Source organism: Manis pentadactyla, chromosome 10, assembly GCF_030020395.1.
Source record: "Manis pentadactyla isolate mManPen7 chromosome 10, mManPen7.hap1, whole genome shotgun sequence".
In the NCBI taxonomy this organism is placed as follows: Eukaryota; Metazoa; Chordata; class Mammalia; order Pholidota; family Manidae; genus Manis; species Manis pentadactyla.
In genome coordinates this window covers 22945275-22959649 of record NC_080028.1, presented here as the reverse complement: position 1 = coordinate 22959649, position 14375 = coordinate 22945275, and positions in this window count along the sequence as shown.

Below are 14375 nucleotides of genomic sequence, written 5' to 3'. Positions count from 1 at the left end.
AGAAAGGCTGAAATAATTCATCACAAGCAGATTTGTCCTGCAAGGAATCCTAAAGAATGACTTTAGTCAGAAGGAAAATGGTACCATATAGAAATCTGCTTCTATGCAAAAGAAGAAAGAACATTAGAAATGGTAAATACGTGAACAAATCTAAGACTTATTTTAAATTATCTTAATAAAAGATAACGGACCATTTAAAGCAAAAGTAATGACAAGGTATTGTGTGGTTAACATATGTAAACTGTGATGTCTGACATTATCAAGGATGGAAGGAGGGAAACGAAAGTATACTATTCTAAGGTTTTTATGCAACTGTAAAGCAGTATACTGTCACCTGAAAGCAGACTGTGATAAGAATGTGTACTGTAAACGCTGGAGCAACCACAAAAAGGAAAAATAGTTTTAACTAATAAGCCAACAAAGGTGATAAAATTTACTCAAAGAAAATGGAAGGAAAAGAAGAAGGGGAACAAAGAATAAGTGGGACAAATAGTAAACAGGTGGTAGATTTAAACAGCATTATCAATTAGGCGTAAGTTGTTAGTTACCATTATTATCAAATTGAATCATTTTACCCAGCTATATACTGAGTACATAAATCACTTTAAATGACTCAAATAGTTTAAAAAGGAAAAAAAATTAGTATATTGAACTGACTGCAAATGAAACATTACCAAAATTTGTAGGAATCTGTTAAAGCAGTACTTAAAAGGCTCAATGACTTTAGCTTCATGTTAGCTAGAAAAACAATAGCAAGTGAAACCCAAATAAGTAAATGAGGGGAAAATGATTAGAGAAGAAAATACAATAGAAAACAAAATCAATCAAGAAAATCAGTGAACTTAAAAGCTAGTCTTTTGAGATGAATAAAACTGATAAACCTTTAGCCAGACTGATGAGAATTTTAAAAAAGGACAAATTACTAATATCAGTAATTAGAGAAGTGGCTTCAGTACAGATTCTACAGATACTTCTGACAAAATGCTAAACCTAAATGACTACCCTTGTGGATTCTTTCAAATATTTAAATAATAAAATACCCCAATTCTCAACAAATGTATCCAGGATATAGGAGAGAATGGTTCCCAACTCATTCTTTGAGGCCAGCCTTACCCTAATACCAAAATCACAAGGGAACTACCAACCAATATTCATCACAAACAGATGCAAAAGTTCTAAACAGAATTTTAGCAACTTGAATCTAATGGTATGTAAAAAGGATAATGCATATGACCTAGTGAGTTTTACCTCAAGAATGCAAATTTGGGCTAGCATCAGAAAACGAATATAGACTATATTAACAGACTTAACAAGAAAAACATAATCATCTTGACAAATGCAAAGAGAGCATTTGATGAAATCCAACTTTTATTTCTGATAAAAACTGCAAAGTGAGGATAAAAGAGAACATCCCTCAACTTTGATAAAGGGCATCTTGAGAAAAACCTGCAACTAACCTCATACTTAGTGACAGACTGAATGCTTCATCCCTAAGATCAGAGACAAGGCAAGGATGTCCACTAACCCCTTCTAGTAGATAAATATCGTATTGGAGTTTTTAGGCAAGACAATTAGACAAAAAAAGAAAAGTGTCTGGATTATGAAGGAAGAAGTAAAGTCTCTCCACAGATGGCATACTCAATTCTGTAGAAAATTCTGTGGAATACATAGAATTCTGAAACTAAAGTGAGTTTTAATAACGTTACAGTATATAAGTTAATATACAAAAATCAATTTGCCCTCTAGTAGCAAAAGACAAAAACTGAAACTAAAAATCGATACTAAACAGTAGCATTGAAAATATGACATACTTAGGTATAAATTTGAGAAAAGTTATTCAAGACCTGTACATTGAATTCCACAAAACACTACTGAGAGAAAGTAAAACAATAAATGGAGAGACATGCAATGTTAATGGATTAGAAAGTTCAATATTAAATATCAACTCTTCCCATATTGATTTACAGATAGTGAAATCCCAATAACAATTTTAGCAGAAACTATTTTTTTCTTTAGCTGTGGCTAATTTACTGTTCACCTAATCTGGTAAGTACTTAATATCACCTATTTCATTTTTGCAGCTTAGAATTTCCATTTGGTTCTTTTTTTGCAGTTTCTAACTCACTGTTGAAATCTTACAGTTTAATCCCTTAAGTGTATTAATCTTAGTTCTTTTGAGGTCTGTGTGATAACCAATATCTGGAAATCTCATGCATTTGTTTCCATTTTATATTATTTCTCTCAGTTTTTGCCCACATTTTGCCTTCTGGTCTTCTTGATTTTTTTTTTATGGAGTGAGTGACATTGTTATGAAATATGCTTTGAGTCTCTGAATGCTGTTATCTTCTCCTAGAGAAGATTCACTTTCACTATGGCAGGCAGCTAGGCTAGGAGAACGAGCACTCCCTTGTCACCTTAATCCAATTAGGGGTTGAGGTAATTCCAAGTTGAGTTTAAGTCCCTGGTTTATTATTTTTAAGGTGCAATCCCTTAGAGTTCCTGCTAAGTCCTTGGGGTTTCGTCAGTGACATTTTAACTTGGTGAGTCATGAACCCAAATTTTTGTCTCCAACTCCTCGTCTTTTCAAAGCTCTACTTCTTAATTCACTTATGTTTGGATATACTATTTTTCAGGTGAAGTTAACAGAATGCAAGACAAATTAGTACTATAGATAATCACTGTATCTTATCTAAAATATTTTCTTTACAAGATCTTACAAGAATTATGTATTAAATTATCAACTTCCACATATTAGGTGGCACTCTTAAAGACTACAGAGATACAAAGATAGATACAGTATGTTTAAATTTATGTTATTTGTAGAAAGGTCAAGGCTGTGGCTACAGACTACCATAGAACCTCTGAAAGGTAAAAGGGGGTGCCTTTTAGTAGGTCAGTGATTGTCAAAAAGTGGCTTGATGAGTCCTGGGAATTCCCAAGATACTTTTGGAGGCCAATGGGGTTAAAAATATTTTCATAATAATGCTAAGACATTGTCTTTTCTACCCTTATTTTCCCATGAGCATAGAGTGAAGTTTTCCAGAGGTTACATGACATGAGATTACATCATTGCCCTGCTGTTAGTGGAATGTGCATTTGTGTATTCTTGTACTTTTTAGAATTTCCTAAGGTAAACTCTTTGGAGTCCTCAATGATTCTTAATATTGTGAAGGAGGGCTGAGACTTAAGAAAATGGACAGCTTGCAGTATGCCTTTTTAGCTGTAAAAAGGACCCTTATGAAACTTTAAGGGCATGGTCCCACATTACTCTGATACACACTTAGTAGCAGTAATTAAGTCAAGTTTAAGGGAGAGAAGTATGCCTAGGAAAGAATTGTGGGTGTGACTTTTGGCTTTTGGCACATAGAGTAGACTAGAATCAAATTGTTTTAGACAGTTGAAATTAGCAAAAGGATTGCCATCCATGACTGAAAGAGATGAGACTCTTCAAAGATAATAAAAAATCTCTGGGCTCCCAACTTTCTAATGCAGGAAGCATGTCAAGAAAGTTGCTCAGTTCTTAAAATGGTGAATCTTCCAAAGCCCTTTTCAGAAGTAATTGAGGAAGAGGATGAAAAAGGAAGGACATATCAAGGAGCAGAGTCAAAAGGAGTATAGAGTAGACTGGGGAGACACTGCTGAGGAGCAGAACCCAGGCCTGGTCAAGAAACATTCCCCATCTACAGAACATTTTCCCAGTGGGATTTCAGAATTGCTGTGGGTCAGTGACCACTGTGATCCTCCCACTCTTCTTAAATGGGAGTGTTTATTACAGTTATCCTGTCCATTGTTTATACTCGTGCGTGTGTGTGTGTGTGTGTGTGTGTGTGTGTGTGTGTGTGTGTGTGTGTGTCTGTGAGATGAGATAGGGGCAGGTAGCTCTTTCTTTTGTTCATTGTTCTCTGAACAAAGGGCAATAGTTCTTTTCAAGATGAGACACATTTGGATCTAATATAGATTACACGATCCTAAACTTTGGGCCTGATTCTGTGATTAGATGTGATTTTAGAATCTGTGGTTGGGGTGAGCATGTATGCGTTTAGGAGGAACATGAATAATTGCAGCTCAGAGGGCAGAGTGTGGTATATTGCATGATTGCCCTGAGTCCTTCAGCCTTGCCTGTATTCCTTCCCTTTGTCATTTGGCCTTGTAGTTTTTACTACTGAAAGGCACAGCTTATTTTCCTTCCTGGTGACTTTGGGTTCAACTGTGTGGCTTGCTTTGGTCAATAAAGCAGAATGATGGTATGCTAGTTTCAAGGCAGTTTCAGGTTTTGAGAGGTCTTGAAATTTGCTATCTTATACTTCCTTGAAATACTCTTGTACTTATAATGTGAACATTAAAGCAGAAACAGAAAAATACACAAGCTGCCTGGGCCAGCTGCCTGTCCCAAGAGGAAGATGAGACGTGAGCTGAGCTGTCTCAACCAAGCTGCTCAGCCAAACCCAGCCTAGTCTAGCCCATCTGACCTCAGGTCTATGAGCATAAATGCTTACCACTGCACACCATTGAGAGGTTTTTGGTTATTATGCAGCAGTAGGTATCTGATAAACTTCTTGATTCACTGTATTCCATCTGCTGGGACTTAGAGTTTCAGTATTCCTTGCTGAGAGTTTTGTAAGAGCCCCCTACACTAGATTTCTATCTTCCTTTATTCTTTCTTATCTGTTGTATATACCTCTATTAGAGTTGTCTTCACTCAAAAGGCAAATCTGATTGTGTGCAGGAAAAGGCCATGTCTTTGATGCGGCATCCTACCCTTCCTTGAACCTTCCTTGAAGACTTGTCTCTTGGTACTGGACAACACATCCTGCTCTGATATTCCAATCTTAAGTTCCAGAGAGCGCCATGCCATTTTATGTCACCTCCCCTGTTCCTTCTGCCTGACAAACTCCTATAGATCCTCCAGAACACTTCTCAGATGTCTTTTGTATGAACTAAAAACAATCATACTATCTTCTGTGCATTCAAAATTTCATTTCAAATCTTACATAGATTGGGATGATTTATCTTTAGGTCTCTCCCCACTGGGCAGAGGCCATTTCTGAATTCTCTCTCTGTGGGTGCAATGTCTTGTATGATGCTTTGACCTCTGTAGAGGTTCAAGATCATCTCCTACCTAATTTTATCAGTTGTTGAACAGTGTGGAACACATGTAGGGATTGTTATGAATTATAAACTTCTGTATGGTGTTTATGATGTTTTCAATAAACTGGAAATTTTATTAACCATAATCCTTCACACATGTCAGATAATAGCATCTGTAGTAGTAGGATAAACTTACGAACATACATAGAAAATGACAATAATGGCTGAGTATGGTTGACATGCCCTTGATGTAGATATTGTGCGTCCTTTTCAAGTGAAATCTGACAACTAGCTCACTTAAAATTAAAATGTCAAAAATCAATTATGCTTCATTTTGCATTCAGACAAATTTAACTTTTCAAAATTTCTATGAAGCACATATTATGTCAAAAGACACCTACTCTATTATTTGAATACTAGTGAAATGAGAAAACATTTTCTTTCTCAAATCTTTATCTGCCAAAATGAGACTGAAGAATATCTGTATGTCTAAATATTGTTATAGTTATTGAACTCTCTTCAAATAACGAAGTTATTGACTTTGGCAAAGATCAGAGTTGTCTAAGCTTAATATGAACTGCTATGTCTTAGGTCACAAAGTAGCCTATGGAAAGAGGAAACTGGAGAGGTAGGCGGGGGCAGATCAGGAATGGCTTTGTAAGACACGGCTAAGGGTGTATAGACTTCATGCAATAAACAGAGGGACATTTCCCTATAGATTTCAGAATGAAGGGAGTAACTTTTCTGTCCCTACCCTTCTTGCTAGAAGGTATAGAGATTCTTAAGGGGGGCTCATTTTCTTAGGTAAATGTAGCAGATCTTTCATTTTGTATATCAAGCTTGGCTTTTTAAGTTTGAAAAGGGAATAGCGCATCCACTGTGTGTGGGTGTGAGGTGATTTTCCTAGGTCTGCAGGATATTCCAGATCTGGAAGGTTGGCTTTGTAGCAGTTTCTCTTAGACTTAATGGTAGATAATACACTCAGGCATTATTGCCCGATCTGGGCAACTTCTACAGAAGATTTAATTCCAGGAGCCTGTTCTTCAGTAGAGGTGTTCCCAACTGACAGGGTTTGCTTTTGCTTCCTCTTCAATTTTTTTCATCATTCATTCATTCAGTGAACAGTAGTTATCTTCTGTGTGTTAAGTACTAGGGATTGTACTAAAAACCACACTTACTAAGAAGAGACAGATAAATAAATCAAACAGTCCTGTGGTAAGAGTGGTGAATGGCTATATTCACAGGGCATTATAGAGGCAACAGAAAGGGACATTAGCTGCAACCTGAGGAGGCAGAGTAATATCTGAGAAGGCTTCTTGGAAGTAATAGGGGTAAAGTAGAATGAAACAGGGGATAAAAGGCATGGACTGAGGATGATGATGAGTAGAAATACACCTCATGAAGAAGGGGGAAGTGTCTCCCAGACAGGAGGCTGAAAATTATGTGCACAGGGCCTGCAAGGACCAGATAGGGGAGGCAGGATATGTGTCACAGAGGAGCCACGTCCGGTCACCGGGAGCCTTGGGTGCATGCCAAGGCACTAGGATTTTCTTTTGAAGACAAAGAGGAACCAATAAAGGGTTTTAGTCATGGATGCGACGTGATCAAATTTAGAAAGATGGTTCTGACCACAGTGAAGAGAATGTTTTTGAGAGAAAGTAGACCAAGGACAGTGGTCTAATATTGTCTCAGTCTATTTGGGCTGCTATAACAAAATACCATGACTTATAAACAACAGAAATGAATTTTTCACATTTTTTGAGGCTGGAAGTCCAATATCAAGGCACTAGAAGATTTGATGTCTGGTAAGGGCCCTCTTCCTTGTATATGACCATCTTCTCACTGTGTCCTCTCCTGCAGAAGAGGTGAGGATTTCTCTGGAGCCTCTTTGATAAGGACACTAACCCCATTCAGTAGGGCTCTGCCCTCATGACCTTATCACCCCAAAGTCCTCACTTCCTAATACCATTACTCTGGGGCTTAGGCTTTCAATACATGAATTTTGGGAGAATACAAACATTCAGACCATAGCAGAAGTCATTTAGGAGACTCTTAAGTTGTCCAGGAAAGAGACACTGAAGGCCTGAACCATCGAAAGATAAGAGAACTATTTAGAAGGTGAAATAAGCAAAGGTTGATCAAAGATAGTAGATTTAAAGTGGAGTGCATGTAGAAGCTACCTGTTAAACATTAGATGAGTTATCGGTTTGAGAAGGCTTTTTCATGTTTAGTAATTATTCTTTTGGCTTTAGTTTTCAAAGAGTTTTAAACATTAAAGGTATGAACCAAAACTTAACAGTTTCTAACATCTATTGAGCTTTCTTCCCTTTATTATCTTAGAGATGTGAGTTGTTATTTATTTTTGAATACTGACCCATCTTTTTTTTTTTTAGGGGTAAATTCTACATGGTTAGAGCGGATTGCTCTTTTCATAGACTGTTGCATTTTTTTCCCTAGTATTTTGTTCCAGAGTTTCAGTTCTATTTTTATAGACGATATAGGTTTCTGATTATCTTTGCTAGGTTTTCATATAGGGGCTGTTTTGGCTCCTTAAAAAAATTGTGTTAAATGATACATATTTATGAGGTGTCTAGTATATCAGTTAAATTTAAAAAATGATGCTATGAACTTGTATTTTATATCAGTGTTTATTATGCTACTTTGAATTTATTTTATAATCAAGATTAAGGGTTTGTAGGCCTATCTTATATAACTTGACACATAATATTTTCATTTTAAATTATTGTAGAGACTCTGAATCCCTTCTTTGCTTTTATTATATATAAATTGACCATATCAGTCATAACAATGACTCATCTGAAGCTGGGCCATCAAATCCCTATTATAAAATTATTCCTATGGGAACATACTGACTCAAACAGCAGAGGCAAGGAGTTCACTGGCTCAAAACAGACTGTGGACTGTTTTGTGTGGTGGTGTGTCTTGCGTAGTAAGTGTGTTTTTCCATGTGTTTCTTTATGGTTGTGGTTTGGTTCTCAAAGCTGCTGTTTCTGTACCTTTTTTTCCCTTTCCTTCATCTGAGAGTAACTGGTTCATTAAAAGTTGAAGAAACTACTAAGAATGAAAGCCTAAAAACCAAAAAAAAAAAAAAAAGTTACAGATCCTAGTGTAAAGTAGAGCAAATCAAGCTGGAGCATTCCATTGTCATTGTACTTTACTGGGAAATTGGCTAGAAATGCATTTAAATTTTGTTCTAACCAATGTGTTCTTTCAGTTGTCCCCTAGATATTTATGCTAATGTGACAAAAATGGAAAAACACCTGACAACATCAACACCATCTCCACTAGCTTAGAGTCTGTTAGTTTTCTATTTCTGTATAACGAATTATCACAGCGGCTTCAAATAACTCATATTTATTATTTATTAACTGTATTATTGTATAATTTCTCCAGGTTAGGATTCTGATATGGTGCAACTCGGTCTTCCCCGGGCTACCATCAAGATGTTGGCCAGGTCTGCATTCTCATCTGGAGGCTTGGCTGGGTAAGAATTCATTTCCAAGGTCATTCAGGTTGTTGGCAGAATTCATTTCCTTATGGCTGCATGACTGAGACTTTTTTGTTGGCTGTCAGCTGAAAGCTACATGGAGATCTTTGTTGGTTTCTCCAACATGGCTGTTTACTTCATTCTCAAAAGTGGAGTTTCTTGCTTCAGGGAGCATCTAATCTTTCTTTTGAGGGATTTCACTAGAAGAGGTCAGCCCTTTCCTCCTCCACCGTGAATAACGTCCCTTTCAATTAGTCAAAACCAACTGATTTAGGGACCTTAATTACATTAGCAAAATTTCTTCATCTTATCATATTGTTTTGGCTCCAAGTAAGTTACAAATCCCACCCACACTCAAGGATAAGGGATTATACAGGGTGTGTGTGAACAGCAGGGAGCAGGATTCATTGGGGCCACCCTAGAATCTTTCCACCAGAGATTTTTATTTTATAACACATTTCTCAAATAAATGTTTTGTTAGAAAGCTACACTTCTAAAGTGTAGGGGAAAGAGACAGTTGCTCAATACTGTGTTTGAAAACTGTGTCCAAAATATAATGGCATGGGCTTTTAGTCTGCACACCTTACATTTCAGTCTCACTCTCTGCCCAAGCCCTGTGTGCCAGACAACTCGGGCCACTTGCTGCTCCCAAGCATGTCACCCTCTTTCAGCATGACTTAACTACTGTATAAATGCTTATCCATGAAAACCTCTCCTTTCCCTCTCTTATTCATAATTCAAGACCTAGGTAAAATTATACATTCTGTAGTACTGATGACTTTCTCAGAAAGCAAAACTTCTGTTCCCATGATAATTTTTAGAAGTCTTTTTCATATCAGCTTTTATTTGGGGTTGTAGCTATTTGTTTATAGACCTGTTTCCTTTCTTTCTGTGTATCAGGAATCATGGCTTAGTTTGTTCTGTATCTCTAGTCCTGTATATCTGAAGTATAGGTCTTGACACATAGTAGATACCTCATAAATTAAACCTACATGAATGACTGAAGAGTGAAAATCAGCTATAGTAATAATAAATAGTAGAAGGAAGATGAAGGGAAATAGTAAGACAACAATGTGAACAGAATACAGTGAGAATTTTTCCAGGGTGTCATCAAAATATGAGTATGGGAATGTGAAGGAGAATAGTTGTGGCTAAGTTCACACAGATTGATGATGCAGGGTCTTGAAATTTCCAAGCTAGAAAATATGGACCTCATGGAGCTTTAAATCTAATAGGGAATAGACATAAAACAATCTCACAGATACATAATTTCAAATTGTGAAAAGGTCTATAAAGGAAATGTACAGTATGCTATAATAACAATTAGCAAGGAGATCTGATCTAGCAGAGATTGCTTGAATAAGTGACATTTGAGGTGAAACCTGAAGGCTGAGTAGGAGTTAACCTATTTGAAGTGTAAAATGTAGTATCTGGTCAGGCTGGAGAGGAAACTGCAGAATGTTTTCTGCAGAAGCTTGCAGGCCACATTACCATTTTGGTCTTTATTCTGTGAATAATGGGAGGAAATTGAAGCAACTTTAATAAACAAGGTGGCCTTGGAGCAGGAATGGGAAGGTAGAAAGAGATTATTTTATTTGTGTTTTTTAAAAAAGTACCTGAGTGATAGACTGAAAGAGTATAAGAATGCAAGCAGGAAGATGAGTCTAGTTAGGAGAACCTTGAATGGTGCAGGGATCTCCTAGTAAGTTGATCTAGGAAATGGCAGAGGATCTTGAAAGAACTGGACAGATTCAAGATACATTATGGAGACTCAGTTGATAGGAATTGTTTATAGAAAGTGAAAGAGAGAGAAATGGTTCTAGCTTGATGAATAGTGGTGTCCAGGAAGAGCAGAGGAATATAAGTAAGTTTGGAGAGGCCGGAGGCCAAGAGAATGTTAGGGAATGTTGAGGTGGGTACACATGGGTTTTGAGCTCAGAGGAGAAATCTGTGTAAGAGGTAAGTTTCCATATATCTCTGGTCAACTGATTTTTTACAAAGGTGGAAATGGGGGAAAGAACAGTCTCTTCAATAGTGCTTAGACAGATGGATATCCACATGCAAAAGAATGAAGTTGGACCCTTACCTCACATTATTTAAAAAATTAACTTATAATGAGAACTCAAAAGACCTAAATTTAAGAGCTAAGACTTTAAAACTCTTAGAAGAGACTGTAGGGGCAAATCTTTCTGACCTTTGACAATTTCTTTAAAAAAAAAATTCTTAAATATGACACTAAAGCATATATATATATATCATATGAGTACTCAGGGAGAAGGATTTAGAATAAATCATCCATGGACATGGAGTGTGGATTACAACATTTAGCCAATGTTATAACCCCATGTGCTCAGCATCACAATGTTTTATATCTTGGAGTTAGTGTTTATAGCAAGTATAGTGTAGTGTAACTTTGTATGGAGTCAGGCAGAAGGTTCTATATTTGTTCCAGATTCTGCTCTCAAAGCTATTGATGCTATTCTATGAGACACTCAGCTTCTTTTTCATTCTGAGCTTGTGATTTTTCACTTTATTTTGGTGCTATGAATTTGAAGTTTGATTTGATGCCTGGTTTGTTGTCTGCCATGCAAACATATTTCTACCTTCAATGCAATTTTGGGGTGATGGATGTTTTCATCTTGTGGTTCTGAACAATAGTATTAGTTAACTCAGATTCCATCCTATTCAGAGATTAACCACTTACTTATTCAATCCATTCATTCATTCAGTTTATCCTGTCACCAAATGTACATAGTCTTTTATCTGAAGCTGTTGGGCTCTGGAGTTCACAATTTTTGATTTAATAAAGATAAGAGTTTATATACCTCCTATAGTCAGATGCTTTTGGCAGGCCTAGTGGTAGCATCCTGCATAATCACACACATTAGTTGTTCCTTAGCAAACTACAGGAATACTCACATTAAATGGGATAAGTGAGGGTGATGAGTAGCCTTATGTCCATACAGGGCATGTCTGTCTTTTCACCAGATGAGCTACAAAGGGGCTTTTGGTTTTCAGAGGTTTATGGATTTTGGAATATCTGATAAGGGAATGTTTGTTTACAAACACAGTGAACAAGATACAGTATCTACCTTCAAAGGACACAGATGTTCATGTTTTGTCTATTAGGCCTTTTCTGTTTTTTTTTTTTTTTTTTTGGTAAGCTAGTCAAATGTATTTAGAGTTAAAAGAAAAAGGTGGGTTGGTGGGAGTGGCTGATGGTTCAATAATTGGCCAGACTAGTGGATTTTGGACTCGGCTGTCTCTATTCAGGACTCAAATGATGCCATTCCGCTGAGTTTCTCTTAATATTTCACATTTATTGTTCCAAAGGTTTCAGTCTCTGTCTAGTGGCCTCTGTATGCTCTACACTAACCCTTTTGTGATACAGATACGGCTAGAGCAACTCATTCCACACAAGTTTGCCAGGGAAAGAAAAGAACCCCTCCTCCTGTTTGGGCGGTCTTAGCAAACATCTTCTGGCCTTTCATTGGCTCCAATCTGGTCACATGTTGATCTTTGAACCAATCACTGAGAGATGTGCTGATTGGCTTAGGTCTGGGCCACATGATCCAAGCTGCCTAGGGGCCTCAAGCTAGTGAACCATGTGGTGTGACTTTCTCAAAAACTGGGAGCTGTTGCCAGAGGAAATGGGAGATGTTGGGTGGCAAAGAATAAATGCAGATCCACAGGTTGATGCTGGATTTTCTTTGTAATTAAAATTTGATGGGATACAGTAGAGTTAATGTTAATATCTTTCCAGCTATATATGGCTTTCTTGCTGATCATGTAGCTAAACATTATTACTCTCTTACATGTGGCAAAATGTGTAAGAACCTGTAAGTCTAAAGTCAAATTTAAACAGAACTCATCATCAAACTGTCATCACCAGAAACTCAATGTATCTTCAGCAACAATGTGGCAAGCTTAAGGCTTTAGGCAAGGGTGTCAGAGAGGCAATACAGCGAATGGATGCCTAGATTATCTTTTTAGTCCAGAACTGAAAACTCAAAGCTCTCTATCTGGACATGTTGTTAATGTGATTTTGTTTTTTCATAAAGAAGCAATTCCGCATGATGGTTAAAAATATAAGCCCAATTGCCATGGTTTGAATCTTTGCTTCCACCACTTACTTGAATCAGTTACTTAGTCTCTTTGTGCCTCAGTTTCCTCCTATGTAAAAGAAGTGTAATGATAGCACCTACCCTACCAGGTTCACATGAATTAATAAATGTAAAGTAGTTAGAACGGAGCCTGACACATAGTAAGGGCACTGTAAATGATAGCTGTTATTATCCCATAGGGGAGCATTTGCTAGAATTCCCCATAGTGAAGTAAGAATTTTTACAGTGTGGGATATTAACATTCCTGTGCCTGTAACTACTATTGCTGCTGCCCTGCATACATTATTATGGATAATACCATTTTCTTATTGTCAGGTTAAAGTTAAAAAAATAAGCCAGTCATAATTTTTTCAAAAAGCATTATGTTGGCACAGGAAATTCCAGTCAGCATTACAAACTTAGAAAGTGGAAATCCTTCCTGAACTGATGGAAAATGAAAGCGATTTCAAATCCCAAACCAGATTCCGGTTTTTGTTGCTCTTCTTCTCCTAAAAGACAAAACCTGATGTCTTCTCAGTATATACAAAACAAAATTTAAAATCCATATATAGCACAGTGTTTACCACCCACCTCTATCCATGGTCATGAATATCACAAACTCTTTAAATTTCTCAAACATGAGATAAATGTCAGATCATTCTATAAATTGACTTTATGAAGCATTTCTGAGCGGAGCTTTCTGACATTCACACCAGTGTTTCCATAGTAACTAATGTGTTCAGAAGGGGAAAAGCAGGAAGAGATGAAAAACAAAGGAGATTATCCAAATAAAAGGGATGCATAAGGAAGGGAGAGTAGAAGGTTCTGTAAACTTTGAACCATTGCTTCTTGCTGGAGCCAAGCATTCTTGTTCACACGGGTGACTTCCCCTGCTGGCTGACTGATTCAGGGGTCCTTACTAAAAAAACTCCCAGAATTTGACCAATTGACCCCTGATTACACTTGAACAATGATTCATTAATGCCAGTTTGGACAATTCCTTCCCCCTTTTATTTTTATCTTAATTTTTTCTCTATTTGGATGTCTCTTAGTTACCATGGTAACAGTGAAATAATTTGTGCCTGTCACTGAACTGCAAAAAAAACCATGCAGTATCAAGTCAATTTAAATAATAGAAACAAAGTAGTGGGAATATAGGTGTTAGTGATCAGCACAGTTGGCAAAATTTGAAGTGAAAAATGTTAGAACATTACTAAAATACAGGTTCTGTCTTCAAGTCTTGTTAAATGATGCCCTATCAGTTGTATTTAAAAGCAGAGTTCAGTGATCAATTATTCTCTTGTAATGATGAAAGCACAGTATCTTTTTCTCACCAAACTTCAGCAAATTTACCTTATGAAAATGTGTTTAATCTTCAAGTTCTTTGTTGGCTAGATCAGGTAAATAGCTAGAGATGAGTAGTTTCTCCGGGGTCATTTGGGGAAGGCAGATATACTCACATCTGAGGATCAGAGGCATCTGACTTGGGGAGATAGGTATTGGTAGTAAGCAAAACAATGGCCCCTCAAAAATCTGAACATCCCAACCCCCCAGACTTGTGACCATATTACCCTCCCTGCCAAAAGGGACTTTGCAGATGTGATTAGGTTAAGGATCTTCAGATAGGAAGAGTGTCTTGAATTATCCAGGTGGACGAGGGAGACATGAAAGTCGAA